At 35.7% G+C, this 16,740-nt stretch overlaps 1 long non-coding RNA gene across 1 annotated transcript; it reads right to left on the bottom strand.

Annotated features, from left to right (window-relative positions):
• Positions 1 to 9,832: 9,832 nt before the first annotated feature.
• Positions 9,833 to 15,830, bottom strand: LOC128803878 (uncharacterized). Its single transcript, XR_008435863.1, has 3 exons — positions 15,707 to 15,830; positions 13,045 to 13,172; positions 9,833 to 9,950 (listed from the first exon to the last, which is right to left on the bottom strand). It is a non-coding gene; the product is annotated as an uncharacterized LOC128803878 (long non-coding RNA).
• Positions 15,831 to 16,740: the final 910 nt, after the last annotated feature.

Here is a 16,740-nt window from a genome sequence, read left to right as displayed (position 1 = left end):
GTTTTGCTGTTTGAAGAGAACACGTGGTTTATCTGGTAAGCTTTGCAAGTATTTGTGTCATCACAAGCGCACATGTCCAATGCATTAGATGGGAATACAGTAAGAAACCTGTGTAAATAAATAGAAAAATTCTCAGGGTAGGACATTTGCATTATTAGCCCATCTTCCTGACTTCTTAAAATATTTTTTTTTATAAAGTAATGATTGGAATTGTTACTCTTTTGACAGTCCTTAGTGTATTACTCACATTTTTGGCATATGAATGCTGATTGGGTTAATTCACATTATTTTTCAGATAAAGACCAAGATTTAGTATTGCTTAATCTGGAGGCAGAAATACTTAAATTCTCCAGCCTCCTTCTTAGTACCTAATTTGTATTCCAAAGTCAGTGCACAATCTTGTCCTTTAAGGTCCAGCTGTTAGCCAGCTGAGCTAGCTCAGTTTATACCAACAGGATGACATTAGTAGAGCTCACGTGATGCTGCACACAAAAGCCCTCAGTGTGCAGCTCTAGCATATAGTAATTCCATGCACTTGGACAATCCCACTGCTGACTTTGGATCACCAGAATAGAACTACAGAGATCTAATGGAGAGGTCTCTGGAGGAAGTGACCTGAAGAAGACAGCAGAAATCCCATTTGTGTATTTGTACAAATACACAAATTTAAATACCATTTACAGAAAAAGATCTTCAAATGTATCTAGCTATTTCTGCAGATTATTTGTAAACTATATGCATTACATGGACAGTTTCACTGAGCATCTGAAATACAGCTGGGTTTAAGTGGACTGAATCGGGGTTGGGAAGCAGTGAAATAAAGAAATACCTGACATCCAAGTCCTGCACAGATTCATATGTTTTTTTTGTCCAGATGCTTTTAAAAATAATGGGTGACTATTTAGCTACCTAATATTTTTAATCTGAAATACAAAGAAAATTTTAAACTGTAAGAGAAAACTCCCATCTTTTATAGCTTGAATATTTTTATTAGTTTATTTCCTGTTTTCCAATTCATTTATACAAATCATATTATTAGGTAATGAGAACTCATGCTATATAAAAATATTTAATGCTATACTTCCAAGTTAAGACTCTTTTTTTTTCCTGGAACTGTTTAAAAAAAATACTATCTGGATTCTCTCTTCCCCACACTCATTATTATATGAAAATACTTTAAATATTATATTTTGACCTTACATGGTACAATAATATTCAGAAATTCAAGGATCTATTGTTAGGTTGTTTATATAGTTTTCTGGCTATTCTAACTTCCTGTAACTGTTCTTTTCAGCTATATATTTTTGCAGTAAGGCATCACAGGGGTCTGAGAGAAGTTTTACTGTGAAGAAGAACTAACATGCAAAATACACGTGATGTACTTGACATATTCCACTTCAGAAAGTTACAGTATGCTTAGATGGGATGAAATATGAAATAAATAAACTTAACACAACATTTCTAAATCTCAGAAATCTCTTACCTGAACTTTGAGTCAGTTTACAGGAGTGTAGAAATGCAAACGTGAAGTCCAAGGAACAGAGCAGAAGGTGTATTGGGCAGGGGTACAGAAGATTGCTCAGAAGGGTGATGCAAGCAAGATTGCATCTTATGAAGATAGCACCTGCTTCTGCTGGTGCAAACATAGAAAATTTGTGCCACCAGCCTAGTTTTCTGGAGACATTTGACCTGTACATTCTTGAGGGCTTGCAGATGTGAATGAATCTGTCCTTTGATTTTTTTTTTTTTTTTTAATGTGTATGACCTGATCTGGTATTATGTACTGTACACACATGTTTCAACTGTTGGAAAGCAGTAGTTGAAAGTTAGGTTGCAATTATGAGTTGGCTGTCAAAATAATTAATTTTCTGGTTTAAACAAAATATCAATAGAAAAATTAAATCCACTCTTATGATACAGATCCATTTTGAATTTACAGGGTAATTTGCATTAGTGGTTATTGTTCATGTGCAATAAATATGACTTGCTTGGTTTCTAATGATAATAATAGTCCCCTTTGTATTACTATAAGAATTGCATATACCATCATTATTTTCCTATTATTATTGTGCTGTAAAGGAAAAATAGTTTTGCATTAACCAAGAAGTAAAATGCACATATTTAGTATCATTCTTGCAGGTAGTCCTCAATTCTGAAAATACCTCTCAGAATCTGCATCAAATGGGAAAGCTAGACAGATGGCTGAATGCAGAACCTGCCATTTAGGATCAAGTACAAAATAAAACCCAAGAAATTCTTCATGGATGCTGCATAAGTACAAAGACATCATTAATTAAACTTGAAAAATAGTCAATGTGAAACTTGTTAGATGAATAAAAAAACTATGCTAATCCAGAGACTACAGTGCCAAGTATGCTACAAGGCATTTTTGTAATTAACATAATTTCCAGCATGAAAAAATACTATTTTTATTGTAGATTGTTTTAGAGTGTGCAACAGTTTGAAAAAAATGCTTTTATTTTGCTATTGATAATAACTGTGTATCATTAGAAGAGATACTGTAAACAGGTTTTTGAAAACAATGTTATTTTCAAGGTTAATTATATTCATAAATACTTCATATGAAAAAATTGATCTGCTGTTAATCCTGATGACTCTTAAAGGAAAATGTCTTTGTTGCATTCTCTTCTTACTAGTACAGGAGCTCAGTCTTACCTGCATTCTATTGCTTTTTTATGTTCCTGATGCATGGCCTAGATATCCTTGCCTCCATTACCATCATGATTTCCATATCAAGTGATGAGAATTTCTGTTCATGATTGGTGAAATTGAATGTCATAACTCTAATGTAAAGTCAATTTGAAGCTTTTTTCAAAGGGAATCTCTTCCTTCCTAAGGAAAATCATTCGCAATAGCAAACCTACTCCGTTTTTCAGGAAGTGAAATAATACGCCTGCACTGTACAATTTCCTCAATTTTTTTCACCAGCAGAAGAAAACTGCTCTTTTCTTCTTCTTATATCACCTTAGACTTATTTTATTCTAAATAGTTATAAACCTTTGAATTTCTATTTATAGCTAATTACTTCCACAGTGTGCTATAGCATATGTAGTTAAAAAGGCCATTTGTACAATTATATTATATTAAGAAAACATAAAGGTGCAATAATAGTTTATCTTATACAAAATTTTAAAAAACCCAACTATTAAAACTTATACCAGAAAATTATGTCTGTAAGACTGTTGCAGGAGGTTTTTTTCCAGAACAATGTGCAGTTCTTCCCAATTATATTTTTCCCTCTGATTACTTTGTACACAAATATTTTTAAACAGTCTTCTAATGGTGGCATTAGAAGAACAATATTCTACTGGGGTAGAGTATTGTCCTGCCAGCATTGGAATTGACTCTATTGTGGTTGTGTTCAAATTTGCTGACGGGACAAGGTTTTTTTTTGCTGAACACACTTTAGCAAGCAAGAGAGCCTCTTAGTCTTTAGATGCTAGCAGTCCCAGAAAATAGATGCATGAGGTGATGACGTGCCTTGTTCTTTGAAGAGAGATCAAAAACTTCTTTCTGGAGTCAGCCCCCTCTTGGTACAGAAAGTGTACGGAGGGGTTTGAAGCAGCACTTTTACCTTCTTTGCATTCACTAATAAATGTGAGACAGACCTTGCCCCAAGGTTTGTGCAAAAACACTCTTTTTATACAACTGTTAACCAGACAATATCTCTGGGAAAATTTGCAGTGGCAGAAAGAAAGCCCTTCCTAGGAAATCTACTGATATTGTTCAGAAGTTACTCCCATTCACTGTTGCTAAGCTCTGCCGTCTAGCTGTCAGATATGTTTAGGACTATATTGAAATCATTATAAACAATGTACTGATGCTGCAATATTGAGTAAGCATAGGTATTTTCCATAGGTGTCATGGAAAAATATTTCTATTGGTAAAAATGAGTTTAATATAACAAATAACAGCATGGTAGAAAAAAAAATTACATCAATAGAATGAAAATATCTGGAATTCTTATTTTTGAGTTACACAGAGTGAATATTTTCTAAATAAGGTTGTGAAATTTATTAAGAAGTTGGAGTACATTCCATATGTCTGATGCACAAGATCATGTTTCCAACTTATAAAAAACATAATATTAAAAGAAAAATTTTCTGCCTTGTGGAAAAGTAGCCCATTAGTAATTTGATCAAAGGTATGATTATATCAAGTATCCCTACAAGACAATAGTAATACTATGAAAAGCCTTTTGGCTTGTATTTAACTACAGGAAACTTGAGAAATCAGAAGAGTGTCTTTCCCTGCTGCAAGTTGTACTTACTATTTGCTATTGCTGCTTAAATATTGTCTAAAGAAAACTTGTCAAAATGAGAATATTGTATATAAGCAACTGTAAATACCAATTCAGTTCCAGCCAATTTTAACTAGAAAGTATGAGACACACTCTGGTTGAATATTCTAATGCATAGATGGAGCATGTAATAAATGGGACTCTGGATAAAGGAGCAAATGCAGATGAACTTCAGGGAAGGAAAGTATAGGAGAGCTAACTGCAGTCCCTCGACTTTACAAGAAATTATGTCCAGTAATCCCAACCAGAAACATATATAACTCCATTTTGAAATGAGTTGCATTTATTGTCCTCTGCTCTTCCTATATGGAAGAACTGTGTTTTGAATCAATCTTCAAAATGGTATGGCTAAAGACCTTAGATGCCTCCAGTTTTTTTTTCCGCCCAGAAACAACCATCTCAAAATCTCTTTAAAGCTGATTTTTTCCCTTAAGATGCCATATTTTAAAATAGCATCTTTTCATTTAACAGGGTATTCCAAATATCATTTACAAATTTAGACTAAAAGTAACACTCTTCCTAGTAATCTTTCTTTTTTTACAACGCAGTGCTAACATGGGCAGCAAAGAAGAGAACAGACCTCAGCTCTTTCTGGAACATCTTGAACAAATGCCATTGCTTATGTTCTAATCATTCACTTCACCAAAATACCTAATGATGAAGAAAAAGTTGTGAAGACATTACTACTAGCATCATATGGCAATGTGTGGGTGTGATTTATCAAGTAGAATTTGTATCACATAGATGATACTTGGCAAACAGCAAATTAAGGATTTTTTTTCAGATCTCAGACTGATGTCACATGTCAGTAATTTAATAAAAAGATAACAAGAATGATGTTTTTTGATTCAGTGAACATGAAACTTAATTACACCCCTACCATGGACATCTGAATATTATGGATGGACAGTGATGGATTTAGAAAAAAATAAAGAATTATCACAGTTGAAAGAAACATATGACCATAAACACTTTGCTGATGGAACATAACCTATTTGTTGGCTGAAATGAAGCAGATAGACAGGACATATGAAATTTTTTTTTTGTGGATCAAACATTTATTTTCTAAAGTGATGCTGACAGATGGTGAACTCACCAACTTACATATACAGTGATATATGGTACATAACTTACTGCACTTCCCTGAGGAATCATCATCCAAGGGGATTTTCCCCTGCATCTGTGAAAATGTGCCTACCTTTTTCACAATACTTTTGCAGCAGCATTTTTAGGCCTGATCAGTTGCTATGGAGGGTGAATGATCAGCAGCAAGGTGACTGGCCAGGGTAATTTGCTTCAATGGATTTTGATCTACCAGTTATTTTGAAGATCTGTTTCAGCCCTGTTTGTCAAGCACAGCCTTTAAATGGAGCTAAACAATTTTTCAGCCTGTGTACCACATAAAAAAGTTCTTTCTGGTGTCTCTACTGTCTCTTTATTCTCTCCCTCAACTTCTTCATCACCTCTCATCTGTTTCACATGAGCTATGTTCAAGGTCCACAGGATACCTTTCACAGAATCTTGAGGCCTGGTGCAGTAAGAATGATGAATATAACACAGCTGGGATGAATTTTCCAGTTTGGATAAAATGTATTGTGCACACAAATCCAATGAGAAGGTGCTCCTCCTATCCCCTGAAAAATCTTCACTAGTACTAGTGTTCCACATAAACCATATTTTAGACTGAAATAAAAACTTTTTCTGAGAGTGAGTGATTTGTATGAAGCACAGGTATTTGACATATGCAATTTTGAATATCAGAGGAAAAAAGAAATTGCAAAAAGTTTTTAATTTTACTGGTTTTAATTTTAAATTTCATGCACTTTTTCAAAAAGTTCAAATGCCCATCAACATATTTTAATAATCTGTAATTTATTAATATAAAGTGTATTTCAAATCAAAATAATTTCAAATCTTTCCTCAAATTTTATATGCCTAGATTTGTTATTTCTGACATATATTAGATGAAAGGAAGAAATTTTTTTACTGTGGGGGTGGTGGAACACTGGAACAGGTTGCCCAGAGAAGTTATGGATGTCCCATCCCTGAAAGTGTTCAAGGTCAGGTTGGATGGGGCTTTGAGCAGCAGCAAATGAAACTCTTGATGGTAGAGAAACAAAGTTTGAATATAGAAGAAACTCAGATTTAAGTATAAGAGCAAGTTTTCTCTAAGCTCTTGGTGTAAATTCAAAGTTGTACAAAATTGCATTTATCTGTGATTTTCACTACTGTGACAGAAAGATTAATGAAAACTATGCAGAAGATATCAAATTTTAAAATAGATAATAATTACAACATAAAATACATGGGATAGGTTTCAACATGAGACACTATCAAAGAGAAAATCTCTGTACTTCAAGACTTCATCATGTTAGGATTTCACGAAGTGATAAAGAAGAAAGCAAAATATCATTCAGGGCATTATTTACTATAGTTCATCATGGCCATTAGTACTAATTGATGTTTTAAACTAATGTAGATATACCACACATACTTTCCATTTACTGAAAAATTACTGTTTACCATGAATAAGCAATGAGGACTAACACTTACTGAAACCATCTTAAAAATGTAAAGTATTTCATTGTAAATGATCTATGATTAAAATACTTATTCCACCATTTAATAAGGGTCAATAAATTCTTCCACATCATTATGGTTTAAAATTGTATAAACCAATGTTTTATTCTGAAAATATATAATATTTTTTTCTATTTTAGAAGAAAATATTCATAGAAATTCTTACAGCATGTGAGAATTAAGTAACTTTAAATAAGCAAATTAAATGAAAATATTCTGCAAATAAAATTAAAGAAAAAGCTGAGTTTTAAATATGATGCAGATATTAAACAGAATTTTTGTACCAGATACTTGAATGACTATACCAGGTATTTTGCATAGGAAGAGAGGTATTTAGCATTTCAGTCTTTTCCAAGGTTAATGATCTGCTATGCTGATCTCTGTGTGTGCTTGAGTGTGTGTGGAAGGGGGTGCTTGGGAAGGGGAGTATTCAGAAACTAGAGGATAATAAATGAGTGCTTTTATTATTGTTTTGCACAGAAAGCTTATTGCATCAAGAACTTCAGTCAACTTGAATACAAACGGGTCAGCTCAATATCCCCAAATCAATTTGTCTTAGTGGGAAATTAGCAGAATCAGTCTTAGAGTGAATGGAATCACTCCTGTTCAGGTTAATAGGCATTGCTTCCCCTCACAATTTATTATCCCCTCCAAGTTATTTTGTATTAATCTGGCATATTGATACAATTCATTCAGCAATTATAAAAACCACATATTTTTGCTTCCAGAAATCTAAGACCAACTGAACTGAGAGTGGGGTTTATCCAGTTAAAGGGAGAAGTCTGCATCATGGCTAGATGTTCTCAGCTTTTGTTTATAGTTAATGAAAGAAGGCAGACAGTTGCAATGCTAGATTCTTCTGAATTAAGATATCTACTTGAGATAAACCACAGCCTAAAAATTCCTACTACTCTGTATTGATTATATATAAATCCTTGTATCAATACATCAAAGAGACAAGCAGACTGACTGTGTCTGAAGTCAGATAAGAAGTTGAAGGCTTTTCACTAATTAGTGTCCTTTGGAATATGCTATTTGCTTTCTCTGAGCAGAAATTTCATTGGATTCTTTATAATCTCTGTTTTTCTATTGTTTTTATCTTAGTTTGGATAAAAAAAAAACAAACAACAAAAAACCTATCTTGTTCACCTATTTTAGACTCAAAGTCAGTTTAGATTAAGGTAGTCTGAATTTTAAAAATTCCTTCTTTCCTTTCCCCTTCTTTGTCTCCCAAATATGCAATTTTACTCTTTTAACTATAACTTTTTAAATTATCTGCTCTTTGAAAGAGATTACATATACATATTTGAAAATCCATTTCACTGTTATTACTGAGTACTTTGTATTACATAGGAAATGCTTGGGATCATGCAGACTGTCCACTGAAATACCTTAAAAATATTGAATCAAATATTGCATTTGTTTTTCCTTTTAAAATGAAGCTATATTTTAATAGTAATTCTATAAATTCATTCTGATCTAAATACACACATAATTGCATAAATGCAATTTTTTTGTTAACTAACACATCATACATTTTTTTAATTGAGACCAGCATTAGTTTCAAATTAAATACATCATAAAAATCATTTGCCTAATGTTCTATAAATTCGTTAATAACATTCCTTAATTGGATATTTTAAAATTATATTTTTAAGCTGTGACTCTTCACTATGGAAAAGAGAAGGCTGGGGGGAACAAGAGCAATGTATTTAAATATCTGAAGCGCAGGCAGTGTAAGCAGGATGGAGCCAGGGTCTTTTCAGCAGCGCCCAGTGACAGGACCAGAGGCAGAAACTGAAACACAGGAGGTTCCCTCTGAACATCAGGGAACCCCTCTATACAGCAAAATTTTTATCTTCTTGATTTCTATTCATATTCTGCAGTAGTTCTGTGAAAAGGGCATTTATTAATATCAGTGGGAGCCCTGTATACAGGGCAGCTGGAGAATATACCATTAAGAACTGCAGTACACATTGGAGGAAGGAATTTTATCCCTTGTTAAAGTCTACAGTGCAGCATTTCTCATAATTTAAAAGAAACTTTCATGTGAAATTATTTTACTCTTGTCCTGATTTTCATCATTGTTGAATTTTTATCAGTGCATTCAATTTAGCCCTTTCTCTCCAGAGTTTCATTTTCCTTGCACTCTTCTAATGATCAACTTTTTTCTATTCTCTATCACACCTGAAAGTGCAGACCAATAAATAGTGGTCAATCATCTTTGATCACACACAAAAAAAAAAAAAAAAAAAATAAACAAAAAAACTTAAAGCTCTTCTATTTCACTAATTTTCATAATTCTCATGTTTAAATTTATTTTCTATATATATTACTGCACTTGCTAGTAATATTTTTGGATTGTGGTATAGCCTTAAATATATATTATTATAAAAAATGCATGTTATATATTCTGATAAAGTTTAAAAATGTTGTAGAGAAGAAATACATTAAAGTAACCTGTACATAATAGACTTTTCTGTTGCATTCTGGGTTTGGGTTCAGATTAGGGGTTCTGATCTATGTTAGCTAGCCGAGTTCTGGGTACCCCTGTGCACCCCCCATGTTTCCCCCTCCTCACAGTGGCTCACTCCAGGCTGCCTGCTATTGGAGCTTCCCCCCATCACTCTGGTAACCACTCCCTGTCCTGTCCGGAGAATTCTGTGTCTGTCACCCTGATCCTGTGACCCTGTTCAACCCGGAGCCCCGTGTCTGCCTCGTCACGTCCCCATTGGGCACCATGGCCCACGTCATCGCCATGGTGCTTGTCCCCATTGGGCGGGGGGGCTCCTGCTCCCCTCGCCCCACCCCTGATAAAACCCAGCGCCTCCCCGGTCTTGTCACCATTTTCATCCGCGCAGGGTTGGGAGCGGTCTGCTGCTTCTCCATTGCAGCTCCCGCGGCCATTAAAGCCTCCAGCTGCCACGCAGATGGATTTGGATAATTTCCTCGCCTCTTTATTTCCTCCTTCGCGCCGACGACAAAGCGCAACCAGCCCGCCATGGTGCGCGTCAGCAGAAGCACCCAGAAATCACGACAAGCACCGGCCCTGACAAGAAGCAGAGACGCCCAAGCCGGGCACTCAGGAGCTGACCGGGGCCAAGAAAAATAACACATTGTTGCATTTTCAAACCAGAAAAACAACCTTTGCAGCATCCTAGTCTATTTAAAGCTAATTTCATATTGTTAACTAAGGAAAGGAGAAAAAAATTCTCATTTCGTCATCATCTTAAGGATTCAATATAATTAGAACTTGTAAATTAGAGCAAAATTTGGCACTAAAAAGTATCAGAGCAGCAGAGAGAGAGAGAATGAGAAGTGAATTTGTAAGAAAAACATAAAAGGTTTAAATAAGGGATGCATAGGTTAAAACCTCCAATTTATGCAATTGCATTACATTCATAGCTGTTAAAGACTGCAAAAGAAATAAAAACATATTTAATGAAATTTAAGTCTTTAAAAAAACTGGGATCTGTATTTCTTAAGTCTTCTGTAAGAATATCAAAAAGGAGAATTAAAAGAAGTCTTGAGACTAGCGAGAGATCTTTGGAAGGTATTTAGAATCTTAGTAAATAGTGTTATAGTAGTAATCTGGGACCTCAAACTGAGGGAAAGACTACTAAGAATCTGGTTTAAAGTTAGAGAAAGTATTTTATTTTTTCTAAGATAATAAATTATATCAACTCTTCATCATACATCCAGAAGAAAAAGAAAATTAAACAGAAAGAGGTGTTGAAGCAAACACACACCTAAACAGCCACAAATAATATCTATAAGAAAAAAATTGTTTTGCAAGAACCCACAAAGAAGGAGTGGAACTATCAAAGAAGAAATAAAATACAAACATCTCTTTTACAGTGAAGATTTTTCATGGGTAAATGCTGAAGCTGTAGCTTAATCTAATGAGATTGTTTTCGACACAAGTGGAATTCTTAGTATTCATAAAATGGATCCTAGAAAAATAGATAAGGAAATGTCAAAAACTATGCTAAAGTTTGAGAAGAAGGAAAGAATTATTTGAGCATAAGTAGAGTTCAGATGATACAGTGAGGAAATTATTCTGTCTCAAAATACTAAAAAATTGTAGAATAAATGTTCCACAAAACAATTAAGAAGTTTATGCTTCCCAGGCAACTTCTCAGTAGGAATTAGGAAAGAAATGATTGATCATGGTGAAGTGCTCAGAATATATAGTTTTATTGCAGTACCTAAAACATATGTACATTTCTTATAAATATTTATTAAATTTGCTGAAAATAACATTTTATATTCAAATGGAGCTTCTGAGGAGAATAAACCATTGCCTTTTCTCTTCAATTTTTGTCTCTCTGTATCTTTCAAAGCAGAAGCAAAATTTAAGCATTTTGAAAATAAAATCTTTTAGAAAATGACTTGTTTTGGTTTTACTGTTTATGAGCCAATAAAGTACTACTTTTTTTTAACTAAATAAAAAAGTGCTATTTAAAATATCAAAGCAGATTAAGAATTCTGGTTAGGTAAAATCTCTTCAGAGGCTTATATTGTCTAACATTAATTAAACTGCTTAATATGAAATATATTATACTTTTAATGCAAGAAAAAAAATGGAGACTTGAAAGAAACATAAAAAAAAAGGATTCTCTTCAATCTGGAAAACTAGTGAGTGATTAAAGCTTAGACAGATGAGTATGGACAGTTCTGGATAGATGCATGTTGTTATATGGTGTATTTTATGTCCTCTGAATCAACTTGGCATAAATCAGCTTGATTCCAGTAGCCAAATAAATATTAGCATGAGCAGGTCAATATATTTGAGGTCAGAGGCTTTACCTACTTCAGATTGTCAGATGCTCATCCTGCTGGCACAACAAAGCAGCCAAACATAGGAAGCCATGTCCAGAATACAATATTTTAACAAATCTAAGCCTAAGTTAACATTCCTTGCCTCTTAGGAAAGCCTGTCAGCCTGAATACAATGACAGTGTCATTATTTTTAGTATATTCATAGCACTACTTCTAGCAATCCATGAAGACATTTTTGTCAAATACAGTTTATGTCATTCATTCTTGCTTATAGGCAACATTAACAAGCAGCAGGCTGATGCAAAGCATCTAAACAGGATAATATGCATTCATGTAACATTTTTCTTTTCAGATCATGAACAATACTAAGTCTTCTAGAAGAATCACACTGAATTAGATAGTATCAATCCAAAGTAAACTGAGCCAATTAAATCACAGAAAAGTGTGAGGTTATGGAGCAAATCAGTGGCAGAGAAAATTAGAGCTTAGGAGCTTTGAATTTGAATAAACCATCCCTCAGCAACAGTGGAGGTGGTTCTGTTAGAATGATTTTATGGAATTTCTTCACTGTGAAGGTTGTGAGACACTGTAACAGGTTACCCAGAAAAGTTGTGGATGCCCCATTTCTAAGAGTCTTCCAGGCCACATTGGATGGGGCTTTGAGAAGCTGGTCTAGAGGAAAGTTTTCCAGATGTGGCAGAAGGGTTGGAACTAAGTGACCATTAAGGTGTCCCTTCCAACCCAAACCTTTCTATGATTCTGTGGATAATTTTGTGAGAGAGGATGATGTTTTACAAATATTGAAATAAGATAAAGGTCTCCTATGTAGAATTACTTCACTTTAAAGGTCAAACACAAGGACAGCAGGCAATCTCTCAACAGAAAAGAAAGGTTATTGAATGTTGCATCCTGGGTTGTGTTCAGATTAGGGGTTTTGTAATGTTAATCAGCCGGTTCTGTGTATCCCCGTATTCCCTCCGTGATGGTTCGCTCCAGGACATTCACCATTGGAGCTTCCCCACGTCAGTCTTGTAACCACCCCCTGTCCATTCCTGAAACTTCTGTGTCAGTTACCCCATCCCCATGTCCCCATTTGTCCCGGAACCCTGTACACGCCCCTGTCGCGTTCCCATTGGTTGCCATGGTTCACATCACCCCCCACGTTACCTGTCCCCATTGGGTGGGAGGGCTTCTGCCGGTGTCTGCCTGCCCCCTATAAAACCCCATGCGCCCTTGGTCCTGTTGCCATTCTGTCCATGCGGCGCTAGGGAGCGGTCACTGCTTTCCATCGCAGCACCACATGACAATAAACCTTCTCCAGCCAACCACAAGGGCAGGGTGTGCCTCCTTCACCTCTTTACCTCATCCCAGTGCCAGTTACAGAGCGTGGCTAGCCCCACACCAGTGCGCTGAACGACACAGTGCCTGGGCCGCACAGCACCCCAGTCCGGCCGAGAAGTAGCGCCTTTAGCCGGGCTCCCGAGCTGCCCTGGATCAGGGAGAAGAACGCAAAGCCGCAATTGAGTAATAATGTTGTGAATACAAAGTACTAGCTCTGTTATAATGGCAGCTATATCAGGGCAGCAGATGAGGCATGGAAAAGAATGCTATAGAATCTGAACAGAAGAATACTTAGTAATTTTCAACAGCACAGAAAAACATGCTTTTCCAAGGTGACCCCAGGATCCATGGGAACATGGGCAGTTCAGTCTCTATGTGATGTGTTTCTATATGGATAGAAAATGACATAAGCATATCTGCCACATTCACACTCTTGAAAGGACAGCTCTCAGCTTTCAGAGTTGCAGCCCATATAGAGACAATAATACAATACATAGAGGTAGATCTGGTGTGTATGGTGTTGGTTTGGTCTTCTGTGCACACTCCATACATTCAAAGGCCTTGGGTCTGATCATTGACACAGACTGCAAAGCAAAAGAATCTCTTCTTTCAGTTTGGCCTGCACTCCACCGTCTTAAACATGCAGAAAAAGATTCTTGCATATTTACAAAATGTTCACTACTTCGTGGTTTTCCTGCTAGCAAAGATTTTGGCAATTTCAATAAAGGCAACACATCCATTCTAAACCTGTTATTTTCAGTAAGTAGTAACAATAGCATCACAGAATCAGTGACTAGTCTGGGTTGTAAGGGACCTTTAAAAATTATCTAGTTCTACACCCCTGCAATGAATAGGGACATCTTCAACTAGATCAGGTTGCTCAAAAGCCCTGTCCACTCTGAATGTTTCCAGGGATGGGGCATCTACCACCTTTCTGGGAAAACTGCTCTGGTAAAACTGTGTTTTACCTCTTTAATTAAAAGAAAATTCTTTCCTTACACCTAATCTGAATCTATTCTCTTTTAGTTCAAAATCATTATCCCTTGGCCTATCACTACAGGTGCTGCTAAAATAGTCTGTCTCTGTCTTTCTTATAGGCACTGTTTAAATACTGGAAGGCTGCAATGAGATCTCCCTGAAACCTTCTCTTCTCCAGACTGAACAACCCCAACTATCTCAGCTTCTGCTCATAGGACAGGTGTTCCAATCCTCTGATCATTGTTGTGGTCCTCCTATAGATACACTCCAAGAGGTTCAAGAGGCATTTCCTGCACTGAGGACTCATGGGCTGGATATAACAGTCAAGGTAGACTTACACAGGAGCAGAATAGAGACCTGCTTACTTCCTTCGAGCTGCTGGTCACACTCCCTTTTAACAGTGCTACACCACTGTTACGCCTTTATTATAAAAATAGAGAAATCTTTTGACTTAGTTATTAATAAGACTCATATTACTATCTATCTCTATTTTCTTTAAAATTTTATTTTACATAATTAGTTAAAAATGAGTCACTGAGTTTGTATTTGAAATTCTTATTGAACTGCATAGAATTGTTAATTTATTAGATTTTTCTTCACTAAAGAAGAGCAGAAATCTGGATGCAGAGGATGAATTCACCATCACCATGGTACAAGACAGAAAACAAATCCCCAATAGATTCTTCAAGACTCAATCCCCAACAGATGCTTCGGGACTCAATTGTTCAAACAAAATTAATTAAGGTTGAGTTGCATAAGCTAACCAAAATCACAAACATCTGGAAAATTATTTTTCAACACATATTATCATTATCATTAAATTATGTATCTTATATCTAAACAGTAAATACTTTTAAAGTTATTGTTAAAGTAAGACAGAAGGCAGATTCTAAAAGTGATTGACCTGTACATCTGGAAGAAATATATATTAATTTGTTAATTATTTTGCATTTGCTGCTTGTATAATTTTGTTTATTATTTTCTTTATTTTACTTTTTGATTATAAGACATATATATTATTTTATTTAATGAAATAATGAAATATTCTCCTTCACATAGCTTCTTTGCTACACAAACCAAACTCAATTCTTCCTCAGCTCAGCCACAATTTGCATATTTTAACTTGCTTTAAGAAAAACAAGTAGTTAATTTTGAATTTGTCAAAAAGGAAAGAGATTTTTTTTCCCCTTTGGACCAACTCTAAAATGTAGTCATTCATTATGCATACTATAAATATAAAAGTGGAACCCAGCAGTAGTAGGGACAGAATTAAATTGCAGGGTGCCATGTGTGGTTCTGTTTATAGCTGCATTCATATTGATTACATGTAGTTTTTATAGCAGACCTCTTTTAACTATGTAGGTGAAGATGGCAATTAGGTGTCGGCTGTTTTTCTTTATGTTGCTATGAGATATCCAGGGTATTTATGTTTTCATAAAATTCTTTCCATTATCTTACCCTTTATCCTTCAGATTAAATGCTAAATATTTCTGATTCATTCCACAGCACTTTAAAAGTGCATGTGAGCTTTTGTTGGTTTTTCCCTAGCAGTTTACAATATATCTAAAAATGTGCTCATATGAATGATAGTTAAAAAAAAAAAATTGGGAATGGTTGCTAAAAGACTTCTTTTCCCCCTAGATAATCTGGAACCAGCAGTACAATATGACAGTTCTTAGATAAACTGATTAGTTAACTTAATACCTTACTCATGATGAGGACAGAGCCAGAGGAGAATCATGTCAACTTGCATGTGTTCTGTTTGAAGCTGAATCTCTATTACTTGTATCCTTATTGAAATTATCCAGTACAAGTATGCGGCTTTTGTCTGCTATGACCTCAGACAGCTGGGAAGCCCGGCTAGCGCTGCCTTTTGTGAGACCGCAGCCGCCGTGTGTGCGGGCACTCTAGGGTTATGGAACTTGCCTCCCTGCTAGTGCTGAGTGCTCTGGCATGGGTACGCAGCTTTGGTAGCTTCATGCTGAGAGGAAGCAAAGGGACGAGAGAGGCACACTTGCGGGCCTGAGAAAATTTTATTTCCTGCGTGGACGCAGAGATGGTTGGAGAGACCACTCCTGGCACGGCGTGGGGCAAAATGGCGAATGGACAATAGGAGGCATCAGGTTAAGTAGGGCGTGGGCGGATAGGGGTGGAAACCCCTCTCGCCCAATAGGGACGGACAACAGGGGAACAGGGGAGTGACATAGAACATAACAACCTATGGGAACATAACAGAGGTGGGTACAGTGTTCTGGGACGAATAGTATTGCAAAGGTGGAGTGATTGATACAGAACTTTCAAGAAGAATCAGGGAGTGGCTACAAGATTGACATGTAAGAGCTCCCATGGTAGACAACTTGGAGCAAAACAATTGTGGGGGAAAAATAGGGGTACAGAGAACCAACCTAACTAACATTTATTAAAATCCCTAACTGAACCAACCCAACCTACAACACAAGTATTTTTCATTGTCACTTATGTTCATCACGTCCACTCTTATTATCAGCTCAGGTGTCAGCCCCATTTTAGAGATTTCAAGATCCTGTGTGTCAAATCCGCATGTATAACCTACACTGTTTGAAGCAGTGTAACTTACAAAATAAAGACACCAAAATATAAAATCCAGAGGGAAAGATAGCTAAGACAATTTTTAAGAGATTCAGATAATAATAGCATTTCCAGTTTAGCTGGAAAATATTATGTGTTTTTTGTGTGTGTGTTTTTGTATGCATGCACTC

Source organism: Vidua macroura, chromosome 2 (genome assembly GCF_024509145.1).
Source record: "Vidua macroura isolate BioBank_ID:100142 chromosome 2, ASM2450914v1, whole genome shotgun sequence".
NCBI classification, from domain to species: Eukaryota; Metazoa; Chordata; class Aves; order Passeriformes; family Viduidae; genus Vidua; species Vidua macroura.
This window is presented reverse-complemented; position numbering and strand designations above follow the sequence as displayed.